The sequence below is a fragment of the Choloepus didactylus genome, chromosome 1 (genome assembly GCF_015220235.1).
Source record: "Choloepus didactylus isolate mChoDid1 chromosome 1, mChoDid1.pri, whole genome shotgun sequence".
Taxonomy (NCBI): Eukaryota; Metazoa; Chordata; class Mammalia; order Pilosa; family Megalonychidae; genus Choloepus; species Choloepus didactylus.
The window spans coordinates 105,127,839-105,146,345 of record NC_051307.1 but is presented as its reverse complement, the minus strand read 5'-3'; the positions used below and the strand labels follow the sequence as shown (position 1 = coordinate 105,146,345).

At 40.7% G+C, this 18,507-nt stretch overlaps 1 protein-coding gene across 7 annotated transcripts in view; it reads left to right on the top strand.

Moving 5' to 3' along the window:
• Positions 1-18,507, top strand: part of ST6GAL1 (ST6 beta-galactoside alpha-2,6-sialyltransferase 1) — a 130,679-nt gene that overhangs the window by 18,690 nt on the left and 93,482 nt on the right. For 4 of the 7 annotated variants that reach the window (XM_037838608.1, XM_037838598.1, XM_037838660.1 and 1 more), the window contains one exon: positions 12,478-12,620. The gene's annotated coding sequence lies outside the window, so the exon portion shown is untranslated. Of the gene's footprint in view, positions 1-8,476; positions 8,501-12,477; positions 12,621-18,507 lie in introns of those variants that run through there. The other 3 variants (XM_037838628.1, XM_037838619.1, XM_037838649.1) reach the window with 2 other exon arrangements.

Here is an 18,507-nt window from a genome sequence, read left to right as displayed (position 1 = left end):
GCCTGACTGGACCCACAATAACTCATGACCATGACCTGTAGGTGGACTTTGGTGTTTCAGGCCATCTTGCTCCGTCTCCTTGGTCTAGTGGTTCCTGTCTGTGGCCACTGGTAGCATTCCTGGGGAGATTATAAAAAGTACTGCTGCCTGAATTCCACCCAAAAACTAATTATATCAAAATCTTTGTGGGCATCAGTGTCCAGTCTTTCTAATCTAGACGACTCTTTCACACATTTTTCTCTCTCTTCAAACTTCTAACACCTCTTCCTTCATTCTTTCTCTGTGATTGCCCAAGAATAATGTCAATCAGAAGGTAACTTAACTTCTTTCCACCACCAAATCTGTGTCCATTTATTCTACCTTCTGCCTGTTACTATGGAACCAAGAAAGAAAAAATGGATCTCCTTTTCAGCCCAGAGAGTGACCAGTTCACATGGGATAGGAGGACAGATGGTTCCAGATGGGAGGTCTTTCAGAAAGAAAGAAAGAAAGAAAAAAAATTGATTATATGGTAGTATTTAATTGTACTGTGATGAGTTTTATAGTTTTTTTTTTTGAAAATTGAGGCTGAATTACTGACAGGTGCACAAAAAATGAAGCAAACAAAGGAATGTACATGAAAGGAATTAATCAAACACACCATGTGGCTCAGTTGTGAACAATAATTTATCTTGTCATAATAATATAACTTTTAATGTTCACTTAATAAAAGATGATACAGATATATTGGGGGAATGGGGAAAGGAGAAGTGTTATGCAGGACTGTGGTAAAAGAGTTGAATCCTCATTTTCTGTAGTAGGAAGTCAATGAATAATATCTAACAACAACAAAAAAAGAGCCATATAAGCATGATATTTAGATACACTGAGATATCTAGGAAGAAATAGATTAAAAGAGTTGAAAATTGTTTCACACAGACAGCAGAACTTAGGGATATTGGAAGGATGGGCAGGACCTGCTCTTCTCACTATAAGCCTTATTAGTACTATTGGATTTTTTTTTTTTTTTTTTTTTTTTTTTGGCTGGGGAGATCAATACATAAAATTTTATTTTATTTTTATATACTAGCAATGAACAATCTGAAAATGCAATTAAGAAAAAATTCCATCTGCAATAACACCAAAAAGATTGAAATACTTGAGAGTAAATCTAACAAAAGCAGTGCAAGACTTGTACACTGAAAGCTAAACAACATTGCTGAGAGAAATTAAAGAGGTTCTTGTATTGGAAGACTCAATATTGTTATGTATCTATTTCCCCCAATTGATCTATAGATTCAAGGCAATTCCTATCAAAACCCAATCTGGCTTTTGTGTAGAAATTGACAATGGGATACTAAAATTTAAAAGAAAATTTATAAGATTAGGCAAAGCAAATATGAAAAAGAATAATAAATTTGGGAGGACTTATACTTCCTGATTTCAAAATGTACCATAAAATAATTAAGTGGTATTGGCATAAGGTAGACATGTAGATAAATAGAATAGAATTGATTTTACATTTATGGTCAACTGATTTTCAACACAAGTACCAAGACATTTCAATGGAGAAAGGCTAGTTTTTTTTTCAGCAAATGGTGCTGAAACACTTGGATATCTGCATGCAAAAGATGAATTTAAATCCTTATCTCAAACCACACACAAAAATTAACTCATAATGAAATGCAGACCTAGATATATGAGTTAAACTACAAAACTTTGAAGAAAACATCAGACAAAAATGTTGTGACTTTGGGTTAGGCTAAGAGTTCTTAGATATGATACCAACAGCATAGTCCAAAAAAAAAAGAAAAGATAGAAAAATTGAACTTAAAAGACTTAGTGCTTCAAAAGACACTGTCTGGAAAATGAAAATACAAGCCACAGATTGGAAGAAAACATTTGAAAATGATATATCCTATAAGGTAAGTACATTGTATCCAGAATATAAAAAGAATTCTCACATCTCAGTAGAAGACAAACCACCAACTTTAAATTGGACACAGTATTTGAGTAGACACTTCACCAGAGAAGATATAAGAATGGCCACTAAGCACATGAAAAGATGCTGAACAGCCACCAAGGAAATGCAAATAGAAACCAGCCACCAAGGAAATGCAAATAGAAACCACAGCGAACTATCACCTTACTACCACTGGTATGGCTATAATAAAAATGGCAGATAACAATTTACATCAGAGAGGATGCAGAGGAATTGGAACCCTCATACATTGCTGGTGGGAATTTAAAATGACGCAGCCACCTTGGAAAACAGTTTGGCAGTTTCCCAAAAAGTTAATTATAAATTTATTGGACTTTAATCTAAACCAATTTTTCAGATTCTACTTCAAAGAATCTGCCCAAGAGAAATGAAAATTTATGCCCACAAAAATACTTGTATGTTAATATTTGTTGCAGCCTTGTTTATAATAGCCCCAAAGAGGAAGTAATCCCAAAGTCCATCCACTGGTGAACAGACAAACAAAACTGGCATATTTATACAATGGAATACCATTCAGTAACAAAAAAGGAATGAACTACTAACATATTTCTCAACATGGATGGACCTCAAAAATACCAGGCTAAGTGAAGAAGGCAGATGGCATATTGTATGAATCCATTTGTATGAAATGTCCACAAAAGGGCGTATCTATAGAAAAAGAAAGTTTAGTGGTTTCCTGGGGTTGGGATAGGAATGGGCATTTACAACAGGCAAAAGGGGATGAGGGATCTCTTTGGTGTGATGGAAATATTCTAAGACTGCATTGCAGTAAAGGTTGCAGCATTACAAATTTACTAAAATATCTTTGAATTTTACACTTAGCCAAAAATTATGAACAGAAGCAATATGTGTCACTTCAGGACAGATGCTTTAAAGCCAGTTCATGCTGTGTCTTATTGTCTCTGTTCAGTCTGCTACTAGTTATTTCAGAAAGTAGTTGCCATCGGTCTTGGCCCCAGATAGGACAAAGGAGGATGTAGAATAGAATTGCAGCTGACCCTCTGTACAACTTTTGTCCCCCATTCCCTCAAGTCTGTCAGAAGTGCTGCCCAGCCTCTCTGCTAATTTCCAAATTAGCAAATAGACCCTGAGCAAAAGCAGTGCCAAAGACCAGGTTCATTCCTCCAGATTCCCTCCTCTCCTGGATCTTGACCTAGTAACTCCTCATTATATTATTAGTCATTTTATGCTTTTAGGGAGATTATTAAAAAATTCATACAGAAGTTTTTTAGAAGCCTTGAACTGGAGGGTTGATCTGAATTACAGGGTCTACTATTACCATAAAGGAATGTGTGTGAATATATGTATTTTATTCTAGTAACATATATGCAACCTAAAATTTTCCATTTTAACTTCTTTCAAATATACAATTCAGTGGTATTTACTTTCACAAAGCTGTGCTACTATCACCACCATCCATTACCAAAACTTTTTGATGACCCCAAACAAACTCTGCACCCATTTAGCAATAGCTCCCCATTCCCTAGCTCCACCCTGGCCCCTGATAACCTGTATTCTAGTTTCTAACTCTATGAATTTGCATATTCTAATTATTTTCTATAGATGAGAACATGTAATTTTTGTCCCTTTGTGTGTGGCTTATTTCACTCAACACAAAGTCTTAGGATTCATCCATGTTGTAACACATATCAGAACTTCACTTCTCTTTTCTACTGAACAACATTCCTTTGTATATATACACCATGCTTTGTTCATCCATTCATCTGTTGATGGACTCGTTTGGCAATTGTGAATAATGCTGCTATGAATATGAGTGTGCAAATATCTGTTTGAGTCTCTGCTTTCAATTCTTTTGGTTATATACATAGAAGTGGGATTGCCCAGTCATATGGTAATTCAGTACCATTGGATTTTAAAAATCATGTACATATATTGCCTTGCTTTAAAAAAATGGCTCAGTGATTTCAAAACTTGCTATAACTCCACAGCAATCAAAGCAGTATGTTATTGGCATAAAGATAGACATGAAAAGCAACGGAATAGATTTGAAAGTCCAAAAATGAACCCACACATCTAACACCTATAAAAATTGATTTTTGATAACTGAGCCAAGTACATTAAATAGGGAAAGAATAGTCTCTTCAATGAACAGTGCGGGGAAAACTAGATATCCACATGCAAAAGAATGAAATTAGATCCCTTCCTCATACCACATACAAAAATTAACCAAAAATAAATCAAGGACCTAAATATAAGTTCTACAACAATAAAACCTTTATAGGAAAACACAAGGGAAGATCTTTGTGACTTTAGATTTAGCAATGATTTCTTAAATGCACTAAAAGCACAATCAACAAAAGAAAATAGATAAAATTGACTTCATCAAAATGGAAAACTTTTGTGCATCAAAGAACATTATTAAGAAAGTGAAAAGACAACCTACAAAATGGGAGAAAATAGTTGCAAATCATAAGGGTTTAATATCCATAATATATAAAGAATTGTTACAATTCAACAACAAACAATTCAATTAAAAAATGGGCAACAGATTTGAATAGACATTTCTCCAAAGAAATACAAATGGCCAATAAACACATGAAAAGATTCTCAACATCATTAGCCATTAGGGAAATGCAAATCAAAATCAGGAGATATCACATCATACCCACTAGTATGGCTATTATTAAAAAAAAAAAATGAAAACAAGTGTTGGCAAGAAGGTGGAGAAATTGGAACTCTAGTGCACTGCTGATGGGAATGTAAAATGGTGCAGCCACTGTGGAAAGCAGTTTGGCAGTTCCTCAAAAATCTAAACATACAATTACCATATGACCTAGCAATCCCACTTCTAGGTATATGCCCAAAAGAATTGATAGCAGGGACTCAGATACTCATACACCAATGTTCATAGCAGCATTATTCATGTGGCCAAAAGATGGAAAGAAACCAAGTGTATGAAATGGGTAAACAAAATGTGGCATATACACAGAATTGAATACATTCAGCCATAAAAAGGGATAAAGTAGTGATACATGCTACAACATGGATGCACCTTGAAACCATTATGTTGAGTGAAATAAGTCAGATGTAAAGGACAGATAGAGTATGATTCCACTTAGTTATTTGCTAATAACTAAAATTAGCAAATTAATAGATACAGAACATAGATTAGAATTTACCAGGGGTGGTGCAGGGGTGGAGGCTGGGAGGGGGAATGGGGAACTATTGCTAAATAGGAACAAAGTTTCGGTTTGGGGTCTTCAAGAAGTTTTGGTAATGGATAGTGGTGATTGTAGCACTATCATTCACTAATTACAATGAATGTAATTAACACCACTGAAGTGCACACTTAAAAATAATTAGCAGAGAAATTTTCTGTTAATTATGTTACCACAATTAAAAATGCTGGCTGGGGGTGGGGGCCTTGTGTCTTTCCATATATCCAGATTGGCACCTAGAATAGGAATAGGTACAATCCAAGTGGAGTGATTGTTTGCTGTAGTTCCTTATTAATAATTCAGCCAAATAAATTAGTAGGAGCAACTTCCTTTGGACATTTTGCATAGGGCAGTGGTAGTAGAGCTTTCCTTTTCCTGAAATGATTTTTCTTTTTCTGAAAAACCATTTCTCTTTCTGTGGTAATCCATGTATTCAGTGATTAATTCATGGTTTAATTTATCTTAATACTGGAGGGAAGAAAGGCATCTAGGCCAGGCTAGTTTGTGGAATTCTGGCTCAGCCACTTACCAGCCTTGTGCCTGGGCTAAATTACTTAAGCTCTGTTTCCTCATTAAGAAAATGGAGAAAACACTCCTTGGGGGAAACAAAGAACAATTGTGGAATTATGGTTAACACTTAGCCTAGGACAGGAGCCCCATAGTGTCGCCCCCCCCCCCACCCCACCAGATTAACCATAAGAAGCGGGGAGTGGGAGCAATCGGGAAGCCTCTTTCCCTTAGGAGAAGTTATTACTGTACTTTGGGTTCAATGTTGTCTGATCTGATTGCAGCACTCAGCAAGTTTGTAGAAACCTAGATGATCCTGGAATGTTTTAAGCAACAAGATCAATAAGCTCTTAGTTCATTTAGTTTCCATATCCAAACACAGCTGGAGCATTTGTTCAGATCCCAGATAATGTAGAATAATGAGTCCAGGGGCTAAAAGGGTTATCTTTTCCCCCAAGGCTCCTGGATTCCTATTGGTCATGGCTCATGGAAGCAGGGACCTGTGGCCAGAGCACATGCTGTGACAAGCTAAGCCCTTCTTTTACTCAAAGCAGAGCCCTTTAGAAATGGCACTGCTTTTAGGGGCTGGATGGTGAAATTCTTGGTGTGTACGTTCTTGACTGAATTGATGAACTTCTTTGGGTTCTTGAATCTTGGGGGGCTCCCTAAATCCTGGCTCTTGGTCTGTGGTCAGAGCCTCATGCATTGTATACCTACAGGAAACATTTGCTGCAGGCAAGAGGGGGTTAATGAGGCTAAGACAATCTCCCATTTCGAGGCCGCCTTGCTTCGGTGCCTGTTGGATTGATAAGTAGTTCATTTGTAAGATGAAGAGACTGGGGCTTGTTTGTACCCTTTTCTTTTCCATTTCTGACAAGCTGGGTTATTTGCTGCCCCAGTCCACAGTGCTAGACCTCCAGGCTCAGGACCCTAGTTGGCATATATTTGCATGTGTTGAACCAACCCTGAAAGAAGGCCTGTTCTTCCTGTCCCGTCTGGGAGCGATTGAAACAATTTGGTTAAGAAGAAAGAGAGACCCACCCCAAATAACTCCACCAAAAAAAAAAAAAAAAAGAAAAAAAAAAGGTGTTTACTGAAGGAATTCAGGAGATGCTCCTCAGAATAAGAAGAAAGTACAGATGAGCCATGCAGCCACTAGAAAGTCAATAAGCATCTGCTCTCTCTGGGGCTGTATGGTTTCCTGTGTCTCTCACTGGGCCTTGCCCTGTTTCTCTTTTCATAGATCGGCTTCCTCGCCTTTCTCAGGGCCCCTGCAGCCCCATCACTTCATCTGGTGCACAGCTTTAGCCTCTCAGTGGTGCCACTGCTACCTATTCTTGAAGCTCCAGGGTTCACCATCAGCTGTCTGTGGTCTTTTTGTCCTAGTTAGTAATTTTAAAAGAGAATCTGATTGGTCCAACTCTCTTATTTATGGATGAGTTGTTTAGTCAGTATCCACCCCTTGTCTGTCAGGGGAGGCCCAGGGGTGTAAGTGAGTGGGATAGGGATACAGTGGGCAAGTTGAAAGACTTACCTAATTCAGTAATATTGGAGATTTGCAAGCCATTTTCAAAAGGGCTTCAAAGCACTAATGATATCCCATATTTCCCCATTAGTCTGCAAATTGCTGTGGCTGGAATACAGGGCACATGGGGGCAGAGTAGGCAGTCAGGCTGGTCATCTAGATAGGAGCATGAGATTTAGGTCTCCGGGGTCTTTGCCTGGGTCACAGGGTCACAGAAATCCATTGTCTGATACCAGGCCTGCTAGACAGAGATGGACGGTGGTATCTTCCAAGGAGGCAGGTGGGTCTGCAGCTCAGTAATAACCTCTACCACAAGAGCACTTTAACCCAATTCCCAAAGGAAGGCTTTTTACTGGGAGGCTTGCAGCTGACCACCAGCTCAACTGCGTTTGCCTGTAGAGATCTTTTCCATGCATGTTCCACTCTTGCCACAGTGACACTGGCTCCTGGTGTTACGTCAGCATTAATTATAGATAGCAGCAAAGTACCCAAATGCTGCAAGTATTATCTTTTTCCATCTCGCCTGCTGCCTTGTTGTTTCTCAGTTCTGCCCTGAATCTTTGTGAGGCCTTGACATTGGTTCACTTCCGCTTTACTTTTGTCTGGTGTCAGTTCCCATCAGCATCTCCCGTCCCTGAAACACTCTTTTGTCTCTGTGCCTTTATACATTAAGTGTCTCTTTTGGACACTGTCCTCATTTATTTCACACTCCTTTTCTGTCCCTCAGTGTGTTTCTCACTTTTTTCCCCTCCTTACCAGTTCTTACTCAGGTACCCGCGCCCCCACCCCTGCCCCAAGCCTTGATTGGGGGACTCGTTTTAGTATCATGGATGTTATCTTACAAGGGAGGGACTGAGCTGTGTATATGAAAAATGGGACTCCTGGGTCTCCAAGGCTGCTTCTTTTCTTTTCTTTTTTTTTTAGAAGTTTAAGAAAAATTATTCTTAGTAACTATGCTGGTTTGAATCTATCTGTACCCCAGAAAAGCCTATGTTCTTTTAATCCAATCGTGTGGGGTCAGACCTATTGTGGGTGGGACCTTTTGATTAGGCTGTTTCATGGAGGTGTGAAACCCACCCCCACCCCCCATTCAAGGTGGTCCTAATCCTCTTGCTGGAGTCTTCTATGAGAAGATAAAAGGCAGAGACATTTCAGAGAGAGCTCAGAGAAGCTAAAAGAGAAGCTAAGAAAGAAAATGACCAGGAGAAAGCTATTTTGAGACCAGAACCCAGGAGAAGAAGAGTCAGCAGACATCATCATGTGCCTTCCCATGTGACAGAGGAACCCATCGGCCTTTCCTCAGAGAAGGTATCTATGTCTTGATGCCTTAATTTGGACATTTCCATGGCCTTAGGACTATAAATTTGCAACCTAATAAATCACCTTTGAAAAAGCAAACCCATTTCTGGTATATTGCATTCTGACAGCTTTAGCAAACTGAAACAGATTTTGGTACCAGAAAAGCAGGTGCTGCTGAGCTTGCAAATACCAAAAATGCTGGAATGGCTTTATAAATGGGTGGGGGAAGATTTTGGAAGAATTGTGAGGAGTTTGATAAAAAAGGCCTAGGTTGTTTTGAAGAGACTGTTGGTAGAAGTATGGACTCTAAAGATACTTCTGATGAAGCTTTTGACAGAAATGATAAATGTGTCATAGCAAACTGGAAGGAAGGTGACCTTTGTTTTAAAATGGCAGAGAAACTGTCAAAACTGAGTACTTGTGTTAGATGGAAGGGAGAATTTGAAAGCGACAAGCTGGGATATCTAGCTGAGGAAATTTCCAGACAAAATGTGGAAAATGCACCTTGGCTTCTTCTTACAGCTTATAGTAAAATGTAAGAGGAAAGGGATAAGCTGAGAACTTAACTTTTGGGTACAAAGAAACCAGAAACTGATAGTTTGGAAAATTGTGAATCTTTGGAAAATGAGTTCCCAGAGAGTAGTGCCCCACATGAGGATTTAACCAAACATGGAGCCAGTCAGCCACTGCAGGACAAGATAGGATTGGAAATGCAGGTACCCAGAAAGGATTTGGGGAAAGTCCTGTTGTCTGACATTTTGACCACTGTATGCCAAGCCAACAAATTTTTGTGAGATCTGTATGAATGGAACCACTGCCAGTCTGGACTAAAAGGGACAGAAAAGGGACAGAAAAGGGACAGATTGAAGGAAAAATGACTTCAAAGGCAGAACCATGGAAGCTAAGGTCTGGAGCCAAGAAATCTTGGGCCAGGAGAGTGGACCCACCCATGCATGTGGAGAGGGTGTGTTTCCCAAGGAGGCACAAGGCAGGCCTTCCACACTGATGTTCAGGAAGAGTGCCGCTGCCCCAGGCCTCAGAGAGGGTAAAGCACCTTCCCCAGGGATTGGGGAGAGTCTGGCCACCATCCCACTGTTCTGAAAGGGTTGAATGTGTGCCCTGGTGATGGCAGAGAGTCTGGGTGCCACCCAGATGCTTGAGAAGGGTGAAGCTGAGAAAAAGGTGGTCTCCCCAAGGCTTGGAAATGTTATAAACCTCACCCTAGTATTTGGAGTGAGCAGGGCTGCTGCATAAGCCCTTGGAAAGGGTGGGACTGCCACTCTCTCAAGCCCTGAGTATAAAATCTCATTTTATAAGACTCTCAGACTTTGAAATCTAATAATGGAGTTTGCCCTGTGAGTTTCAGAACTGGGAACTTTGATCCCTGTTTTCCTTCCAATTTCTCCCTATCGGTATGGGAACATTTATCTTATGACTCATCCTCCTTTATATATTGGCGGCAGATAACTTGTTCTGTTTCCCAAGTCCACAGCCAGAGGGGAATTTTGCCTTAGGACAAACCAAGCCTGTAACTGAATTTGATAAGACTTGGTACTTAATATTGTACTGAAATAATTTAAAGCTTTTAAGACATCATGATGGAATGAATGTATTTGGCATTTGGAAAGAACATGTTGTGCTGGTTTGTATATATTGTGTCCCTCAGAAAAAGCCATATTCTTTAATGCAGTCTTGTAGGGGCAGATGTATTAGTGTTGATTAGGTTGGAATCTTTGGATTAGGCTGTTTTCATGGAGATGTGGCCCACCCAACTGTGAATGATACCTTTGATTAGGGTGTGACCTCTTGATTGAATGTTGCCATGGAAATGTGGCCCCACCCATTCAGGATAGTCTTGATTAGTTCACTGGAGTCCTATAAAAAGAGCTCACAAACAGAGGGACTCAGAGCAACTGAGAGTGACATTTTGAACAGGAGCTGCAGCTAAGAGAGGACAAAAAGCCCCAAGAGCAACATTTTGGAGAACACCATTTTGAAATGCAATCTGGGAGCAAGCAGGCGCCAGCCACGTGCCTTCCCAGCTAACAGAGGTTTTCTGGACAGCAATGGCCATCTTTCAGTGAAGGTTCCGTATTGTTGATGCCTTACCTTGGACACTTGACGGCCTTAAGACTGTAACTTTATAACCAAATAAACCCCCTTTATAAAAGCCAATCCATTTCTGGTGTTTTTCAAAATGGCAGCATTAGCAAACTGGAACACATGTCTTTTGGAGGTCCAGAAGGTGCAGTACGCTGGTTTGAATCTATTATGTATCCCGGAAAGGCCTCTGTTCTTTTAATCCAATCTTGTGGGGACAGACCTATTGTGGGCAGGACTTTGGATTAGGTTGTCTCCATGGAGATGTGAAACCCCAACCACCCTCCCCACCCCCATTCAAGGTGGGTCTTAATCCTCTTGCTAGAGTCTTGTATGAAAGGATAAAACATTTCAGAGAGAGCTCAGAGAAGCTAAAAGAGAAGCTAAGAATGAAAATGCTTAGGAGAAAGCCATTTTGAGACCAGAACCCAGGAGAAGAAGAGCCAGCAGACGTTGCCATGCCTTCCCACGTGACAGAGGAACTCCAAATGCCATTGCCTTTTCCTCAGAGAAGGTATCTACATCTTGATGCCTTAACTTGTACATTTTCATGGCCTTAGAACTGTAAATTTGCAACCTAATAAATCGCCATTGAAAAAGCCAACCCATTTCTGGTATATTGCATTCTGGCAGCTTTAGCAAACTGAAACAACAACATATATCAAGTTTGTTTCAACTAGAAATATTATACATAGTAAGCAAGGATTGGGATGAGGGAGGGATGGGAGAGCAGAGGAGCTTGAGAGGAATGGGCACATTTCTCCATTGCTGGGATGAATTTATAGGGTACGATAATCTTGGAGGCAGCTTGCCAAGACTGTTCAAAAACCTGAGAATTTCGGAAACTCTTTGATCCAGCAATTCCAGTTCTAAGAGTGTGTCTTAAGGAAATAATCATGGATCTCCCCCAAAGACTTAGTTATAAGTATTGTTTGTAATTACCAAAAATATTGGAGGTGACTGAAATGTTCAGCAGTTGGGTGCTGGGCACATCTCATGGTACAGCAATACAGGTACATATCATATAGCCATTAAAATGATTCTCGCAAAGAATACTTAAGGGCATGGGAGAATGTCCTGATACATCATAAAGCAGCACACTTAACCATGTCTATCTTTATTGCATCATAAAAAATTCATGTAAATAAAAAAAAACAGGGAGGGTGTTTTATCTTTATCTGTAGTTATCATTGGGTGGAGAAAGATTGGATACTTTTTTTTCTTCTTTTCACTTAATTATATCTTCCAAAATTTCTGTATTGAACATAAATTTCTTTGGCACTCAGAAAGAAAGCAATTCCTTTGAAAACAAATGCGATCTACTTGGGCAGCTATCATAATATATGGGTCCAAAATTTAAGCTCAGTTAAAAATGCTCCCAAAATGAATCAGAAAATGAACTCTTATTTGTAACAGCATAAACATTATACTTTAGGTCAAAGGGAGACTTTAGGTGAAAGAGAGAGTGTGAAAAATTTTGATGTGTTTGTTAATTGAAATCAGCTGACTGCAAGGCAATCACTGATCTAAAAACTAGACTTGGGGCTAGAATTGTGTTTTCTTACCCTTGCTTTTCCCACTAATAGCAACAAGTAGCAGAAGGATTCAATGACTACAGTAGAGTCTGCTTTGGTTGATCTGCGATTCACTCTGAAATTGCTCAGTCCTAGAAGGGGTGGGTCTGGGTGAACAGACGGCTGGTTTGGGCCCTGGGAGGGGAGCTGGCTCCTTCAGGTGGAGACCATGGTTCTGAAAGGGGCTCTGGATGGGTATGCGTGACCACAGCTGTGAGTTGGGAGGAGCAAACTTACCTCTGGGATATATTAACATATGTGCCTCTGGTGCTCAAATCGTCGCCTTTGATTTTTTTTTTTTTCTTCCTGGAGGCAGAGATAGAGCCATCTATGCAAAGAGCTCTGCAGTAAGCAGCCATGAGAGAAGCAGTGAGTGTCATGGAGACCAGCTGAAAGGAACTGGTCCTTTGAACCTGTCCCAAGCCCTGGTATGAGATTTCCGTCACAGTGTTGAGGTAAGACCCCTGGAAACCTAGCTTGGGGAAAGAGAGGGCAGAATGCCTCCTGTCCTGGGGTGGTGGACGCTTCTTCCTCTAGGGCTGGAAGGCTCTATCACTCAACGGGACAGTGTTCATGAAAGAAGGAGCGGACAAACCATCTGTTTCGACCCCAGCCTGTTAGGTGGCAAGGCCATTTGATGGCTAAAGAGACTTGATTTTTCAGAGTAGGTCTTTTGGAATCTTGACAGGGAGTTGTGTTTTCTCAATTGCTGGTGAAATTTGAATTCCAAAGGGAATGAATTCAGCTTCCATGTACGACTGTTAGACTCAGGTGAATGCTTCACTCAGGTGCACCTGCTCCATTCTGCAAGGGAAATTGAGCTCTTAGGAAACACATACACACTCCACCACCCAAGGGAGGCAGAGTGACAGAAATTATGCAGGGAGGTTATTGAAAAACATTCCACTAAGATCACTAAAACATTATTTTAATTATCTAGATTTTTTTTCAGATTATGAAGGTAACGTGTGCTCACAGGACATTTGGAAAAATACTGATGCGGAAGAAAATAAAAACACATCTGAAACCTTACTCCTGTTAACAGTCCTTCAGGTAGTTTTCTATTAAGGTTACACTTTAAGCTTGCACAGGATGCTAATTTCTTCCTACATGCAGGTAGGGAGGCGAGGCAGAAAGAACACTCAATTAGGAACCAAGAAGACTTGGCTCTGGTCTGGAAACTTTCCACAGCTGAATTATAAATATTCAAGAATTTTGTGAGCTGGTTGTTAAAAATTGTTAAAAACTGTTGCTGGCTTAAAATCAGCCACGATGGAAATATTTACACCACGAAATCAGCAAATGCTGCAAACAAGGGGTTTTTTGTTTTGGGGAGCTGGTGTCCCAGCATACCACTGGTTCCAGGGCTACCAGTCGTCTCTGAGACCATGGGGAGAACACTCCTGTATTTCTCCATTTTCTCACTTGTGAACACTGGGTGCTCAATAAACATTGGTTGTACGAATGAATGAGAGTGAAATTTCTACCCTTATTATCTCATAAGGCAATTGTGATGCTCCCATAAGATCGTGGAAGTGAAAATGTTTTGCTTACCGTGAGGCTCCCTGTCCACGTAGGGAAGAGGTGTAGCTGCTTGGCAAGCCTTTGGCTTGTTGGTGAAGAGAAGTTAGTTAGCATTTGCCTCAGGCTCTTGCTCCTTGGGGATTCTGTGAATTACTGACACCCTTTCATAGAGGCAAATAAAACCCTCCATTTACTAATTGACATCTGGGGCACATTTCCTTCCTGGAAAAGTCAAGAAGTCCTCAGAGAAGTGTGAAAAGGAAGCTCCAGCACTGCTAGATATGAAGGCGAGGACCCAAACCAGAGCTTTTGAATCACAATCTCTAATGGACTGGATGGACTGGGCTGGGGTCAGGGCTATGGGGAGGGGGTAGTTACTTCCTGCCAAATGTGAAAGTCAAACAAAAGCCTCTTTATTCAAGGTCCTGCTGTCACAGCAGATTAGAGCTAATTAAGTTAGACTAATGGAGTCCTAACCTCTGCCCTTCTCTCTCTACTTTCTGAGTCTCTTGGCTCCCTATCCCACCTCTTTACCTCCTAGAGGAGGGGTTGCAGAGAAGGTGGAGAGTTAAGCACCAGTTTGACTTTGCAGATTTGTATGCTCAGACAATTATAAAGGTGGAAAGAACCACAGAGGCCATCAGATCCCACACCCTTATTTTAAAAAGTCAGGTCACACATCTGCTGATTATCATTGCAAAGGTATATGCTCCTTCTGGCCTGGGGCGGGGCAGGTGGGCAGGCACTGAGGTACACCTGATCCTTTGCATATGGCTGGCAAGGGGATGTTGCAGATGGCCTCCAGGTGCCAGCCCTGTCTCTGCTACTCCCAGACTCTCACCTGTATCTGCAGCCAGAGCCTGAGTGCCCTTCCTGAGGTGCCCCTCTAGGGCACTTGGAGTTAAGACCCCTTCCTTCTCAGGGGCCTTGCTTTCAGGTCAGTGAAACTATGTAATGTGTGCTAAGAAGATCTTGCTCTAAGGACCTTTAGGTACTTTTAGGAGTAAGGAAAGGGGGGGGGGGGGGCATTTATTGAGGTCATGATATTTCCAGGCACTGTTCTTTGTCTCTGTCTACATTAGCTCATGTAATTCTGCAGCAACCTAAAGAGGTAGGTACTGCTATCCTCATGATGCAGAGGAGGAAATTGAATCTCAGAGAGGTAATCAGACTTGCCCAAGATGTCACAGTTTATAAATAACAGAGATTTAAACTCAGTGCGTCTGTGACCTCCCCAGCTTTTTCTCAAAGCCAGGGAGTGCTCTTTCCAGCCAGTATTTGCCCACTCAGGAGTTCAAAATCCAGTTCCAACAAGCTGAGTCCCTCCCTCGGGAAACATCATTCCATCTCTTAAGCTAAGTGAACAGCTGCAATTCAAAGTGCTTGGATCTTTACAAAATGCTGTTCCTTTCAAATCAAGAGAGCTTTTCTTTTTAGAGTAAGATAGCTTCAGAACTTGGAAGGTCCGTAGAATCCTTTCCTGTAGTCTTCTCATTCATCAGAGGGATCATTTGATGCCCCAGGAAGTGAGGTGCAGGGCTGGCCAGTTCCAGGTCTCAGCTTATGGCACCAGAAGTAGGGGCCTTCTCACTCTCCAGAGTCTCAGAGCTCTTTGCAGGGGAACACACCAAGAACACAAGTTTAGTTAAGAGATTATTCCTCTGGTAAGTGGAATTTGATTCAGTTCCACATATATTTACTGAAAGCCTTCTGTGTGCCCAGCCAAATATTCCAGCCTGTTTGGGCAAGAGATTATTACCCAGCCTTGGGCATACTACAAGGAATGGAGAGGAGCTTCTCTTTATCAAGACTGTCTATGACATTCTGTTTCCCATATATCCCATAACCACAATCTCCAGCTTTTCCTTTGAGAATTCTAAAAGAAGATATTATGTCTTAAATTGCTCTGTACTCCCTGGGTTCCCAGACCCCTCAAAATAGAATTGAGGGGCTCAACCTGCTAAGAAAGAGAACAAAGCAGCAACTGGGTGGGGCAGAGTCTTTGGAGAAGGAGAGGTAGGAGCTGAGGGGAGGCGTATGGACGGAAAGGTGACTGGGAGACAGAGGGAGCAATTTGGGTGGGTAATGCTAAGTGGGTGTGGGTGTCTCAGCCTGTGGAGCTGGGGTTGAAGGGGGAGCTGAATGGATAGTTTCGTAGATATCCAAGAATACTTTTCATCTGTTGCATATGATCAACTTCAGAAGAAGAAAAAGCTCAGTTCAGCAGGACACCGTGAGAATGTGAATTGTTGTTTAACCATCACATCTTACATCTGAGGAAGTGGAGGCCCAGAAAGGGGAAGGGCTATGGTCGATGTAGAAGTGGAGTCTGTTCTCCTGACTCCAGGAGAGCTCCCGTTCTCCTGAGTAGTCAGGGTGCCTCCAACCAAACCACTTTGGCTGCAGAGAGAAGAACATTCCTAGGAGCAGGCATAGCCCACTTCCTGCCTTAGCCTGTCTGGCCCAGTAGCTATGATGGGCTGGGTTTGGCTGGTGGAGGAATCTGTGGCGATGGTAACCCAGGAAGGAGAGTGTGACATCTCAGTGATGCCAGAGATCACCTGCAGCACCAGCCCTTCACCCGCCTTCCTAGACATCTTGCTCAGGCCAGGGAGAAATTATCTGCAGCTCCATGATGTGAATTTGCCGTTGTGGGAAGGCATCACAATGCAGAGAAAAGTATCCCAGCTTTGGAGACATTTGACCTGGGTTTGACTCAGCCTGTTCATAGCTGCATGACTATTTGGCCTTTCTGATCAGTTTCCTCATCTGTAAACTTGGCTGAATAATACCTACTTTGAGTGAAGATTATTACTTTTGTATGTAAAGTTCTTCCCACAAAATAGATGCCTATTAAATGGTACCCATTTATTTTCTCATGCAGCTTTTTTGAGGTTTGATACACAATACACTGCATATATTTAAATTGCACAATTTGATGTTCTGACATATGTATACACTCATGAAACTATCCCCACAATCAAGTTAATGAACCTAATAATCATCCCTCAAATTTCTTTCTGCCCTTTTGTAACCGTCCTTCCTGCCCCTCTCCAGCTCCTGCCCACCCCCCTCACCCCCCATCTCTTGGCAACCACTGATCTGTTTTCTGTCACTATAGATCAGTTTTCATTTTCTAACATGTACTCTTCTTTTACTCAGCATGATTGTTTTGATATTCATCCCGGTTGCATGTATCAATAGTGTTTTATTGCTGAATAGTGTTTTATTGTATGGATATACCACAATTTGTTTATCTGTTCGCTTGTTGACAGACATTTGGATTGTTTCCACCTTTTGGCTATCAAATTAAAGCCACTGTAAGTATTTATAAAAAAGTCTTTGTGGGGACATATGTTTCATTTCTCTTGGGTAAATACCCAGGAGTAGGACGGCTGAGTAGTATGGTAGACATATGTTTAACTTTTTAAGAAGCTGTCAAGCAGTTTTCTAGAGTAGTTGTACCGTTTTCCATTGCCACCAGCTGTGCATGAGAGTTCCGGATGTCAGCAATGGTATGGTCAGTCTTAGTTTAAACTTTTCTGGTGGGTATGTGGTGATATTTCATTGTGGTCGGATTTGCATTTCCCTAAAGAGTCCATGATGTTGATCATCTTTTCATGTGCTTATCTTCCATCTGCATATCTTTTTTGGTGAAATGTCTAGTCAGATACGTTGTCTGCTCCCCTTCTAAAAAGAAATGTTTGTCTTCTTATATTGTATATAACAGTTCTTTATACATTCTAGATACAAGTTCTTTATTGGCTATATGTTTTGCAAATATTTTTCCTCTGTTGATGGCTTGCTTATGGCAGGAGACAAAAACAAGTAAACTGCTAATTTCATTCAATTGTAATTAAGTATTAAGTGCAGTACACAGGAAATACAGAAAAAGAGCAGTAATCTTAGAATATGAACTCAGGTAAGCTCCCTGAAGAAGAAGGTATGTAAATTGGGTCTTAAAGAAATAAGAATTTAGCTAGGTGGGGAAAAGCAGTCTAGGTAGAAGTTTGCATGTGGAAAGAAACAGAGACATGAATTGACATGGTACATTCAAAATTGAAAGTAATTTGACCTGGATGGAGCATTGGGATTTTGGAGAGGGCTGTGGAATGGAAACCGAGCTCACCCAGTTACTGGCTGTACGTCTTTTTTTTTTTTTTTTAAAAAAAAAACAAAACTAAAACTTTTTGCAGTGTTTATATCTTCCATAATTATAGAACAATATCAAAACAGGAATGTGACATTGGTATAAAATGAGTGTAGTTGTATGTCGTTTTCTCAAATGTGTAGATTAATGTAACCATCACTGCCGTCAAGATACAGAAAACTATTCCATCATTGCAAAGATCTAAGATCTTCCTCTTGTGACTCCTTTATAGTCACACCCACCTATTCCTCTCTGTTTTTCATTCTGTAATTTTGTCATTTTGAGAATGTTATATACATAGAGTAGATTGGCTTTTTTCTTCCCAGCCTAATACCTTTGAGGTTCATGAGGTTGTGGCATGTATGAAGAGTTTGCTCCTTTCTGTTGCCAGGTAGTGTTCCATGGTGTGGATATACCACAGTTTGTTTAGCTACTTACCTATTGAAGGATGTTTTGGTTGTTGGCTATTACAAATAAAGCTGCTTTGGACAATCAGGTACAGTTTTTGTGGGCATATATTTTTGTTTTTCTGAAATAAATGCCCATAAGTGCACTTGCTGCATTGTATGGTAGGTATATTTTTAGGTTTTTAAGAAACTACCAAACGATTTTCCAGAATGGCTGTAACATTTTACATTCCAATAAACAGTGTATGGGAGATCTATTTT